Below are 2,586 nucleotides of genomic sequence, written 5' to 3' on the forward strand. Positions count from 1 at the left end.
AAAGGTTATGAGTAAGTAGCGGGCATTGACATTTGTATGCTTTTGTAGATGCTGTAGTAATTGGTATTTTACTGTTTTTGTCATGTGTCATAGGCTTATATGTGTGCTGTTATGTTGCCTAAAATGTTACCAGAGGATGTAGGAAAAGTCTGTCCCAATGTCGATCCCTCTGATTTGTTATAGAAATATTACAGTGAGTTATTAAATGTACAACCACTGTTCAACTCCTGTAAAATGTTTCTCTGCATTTTTTAGTCCAAAAGTGTGCTCAGTAGGAGAAATTTTATGGATATGTGTTTACTGAAATAGCTTGAGAAAGGAGTACGTTCGTGTGAGAATGATTGGAGCTACAAACACTCTCATTTATTGTCTGTTTTATTACTACTTTATGGTGTACAAGTGATACTCATACGTTTTCACTTAGTAACACATGTTCTGCGTTTGCTTTATTAATTCCAAAACTTCCAATGATATTGTTGTGAATAACTTGTAAATGTGCTTGCTGTGTTCTCTTTTGGGTCCACAAGAGCCTTTCGTTCATCAAAGCGACCTGCTGGGAAAGGTTTCAGCGGCATGGAAAAAAAAGGGAAAATCTAAAACAGAAGTACAAAGTAAGTAAATGTCATGTTGCATATTGTCTTCTATTTTGCCACAAATATAAATAATTAGGTAAAAAATGTAAGTAATTGTGAGTCTTTGTCCCGCAAATGTTATAGGATCTTAAGTGTCCACAGTCAGGAGTCAGCACAGAGGGAGGGGAACTGACAGCTGCATCCTGGAAAAGGTATGGTATTAATACAGTCCGGTGACCAGGATGAGGCTGTTGGTTCCTCTCCCTCTGTTCCTGGCCCTTCTAACATCAGAGGAAAAAAAGGAAGAGAGGGTCAGGAGAGAGTGAGCTTCTTTCCTATTTAAGAGAGCTGGAAGAAAGGGAGGCTAACCCCTCGTTCAGACAGCCGGCGACGTTATCGCTGTTTGTCGCCCGTCTCTTTCAATGAGGCGTTTCTAAATCTGCTTGTCATAAACAAATGAGTACCATCCATGCCAGCAACTAATGAGAGAAGCATGACGTGAACTCCACTACTTCGTTCTCATTGGTAGTCGCTCCCGAAATTCGCTCGACATTTGCATAAAGTTAAACTTTTCTTAACTTTCTCGCGTTGCTGGACAGGCCCATACGGTCGCCAATGGTTACTTTCGCTCGTGTTGCCGGAAGTCGCCCGGTTTCCATTGAAATGAATGAGATCGCGTAGCTCTGCTACTGCTGGTCGCTGGCTGTCTGAATGGAGCATAAGAGAGAGAAAGAGGCATAACTGCGAGAGGAAAGAAGAGAAAGAGATTTGGAAGAGAGGGAAAGAAGAAAAGAGGAAGACAGGGAGAGAAGAAAAGAGGAAGAGAGAAGAAAAAGAAGAGAGAGAGAAGAAGAAGCCAAGAGGAGAGAAGAAGAATTTAGAGTGAGAATGGAAATGAGGGATGAGGAGATGAGAAGAGAGGCAGCAGCTAGGGAAGAGAGGCTCCTTAATTTGATGAAAGTCCTGACCAAATCTTAAATAAATAAATAATTGTAGTTAATTAATCAGTTTGTATAAAGAGTTAATAAGTTATTGTAATGAATTAATAAATTAATCAAATTGTACATTAACACCATCTGTGGTATGATTTTTTTTAAGTCAAGTCAAGTTTAAATTCCGTCGGACTAAAGGTTGGAGAGATGTGCTGTTAACAAACAAACAGACGTTAGTATAATTTTTATATATTTATGTATATTATGACATATATTTAGTTATACCCTCTGTCGCAGTCCACCATAGTTAATGTCAGTTAATTATGCCCATTGGAATGAATGCAGAGTCTGAAAGGGTTAATATAAAAATGTATTGCCACTGTATTCAGTTGTTGACGATTGAGTTTATGAAAAACAGTATTGCATGTATGAACACATTTGATTGACACATTGCACAGAGTGTTGTTTTTCATATAGTAAACATTTCAGAAATCAAGGGTTAAGTATTGGTTGGAGAAGCAGCCAGGACAGGAGGAGGTAGGGATTATTTGTGGAGGGTGAGTAATTTGTAAATTCTCCCAAATCCATAGGATTCAATTTCTCTTCCAAGCTACAATTTTGTTGACGATTTCACAGCTACAAATAGATGTTTACCTGTGTTACTATAATATAATGAAAACCCATGACACATTGTATGTTAATTGGAATATTTTTAATGTTAACAATACAAAAGTGCTTATTACTACGATCATGAAATAATTTTTTTTAACTCAGAATGTGGTTTAACAAAATACAACTTCTAAAGAACTTTAAAACAAAACAATATAAACTTTATAACAACAGAGAGTAGAGATTGATGGCTCTAAACATAGTCATGTTCCATTAGTGCAGGAACGTGGAAGTCGGGTGCGGAAACTGCTGCTGCCAGACGGTTCCTCATGACATCACCGCACACAACTTCTCTGTTGGTGTCAACGTTGTCCTTGTTGTTGACATCGTCATCATCATCGCCCACATCTGCTTCCATGATGTTACCGGTGGCTAAGCACATGTTGTGTAAAATGACACAGCATGTAATAACG

The sequence above is a fragment of the Paramisgurnus dabryanus genome, chromosome 6 (genome assembly GCF_030506205.2).
Source record: "Paramisgurnus dabryanus chromosome 6, PD_genome_1.1, whole genome shotgun sequence".
In the NCBI taxonomy this organism is placed as follows: Eukaryota; Metazoa; Chordata; class Actinopteri; order Cypriniformes; family Cobitidae; genus Paramisgurnus; species Paramisgurnus dabryanus.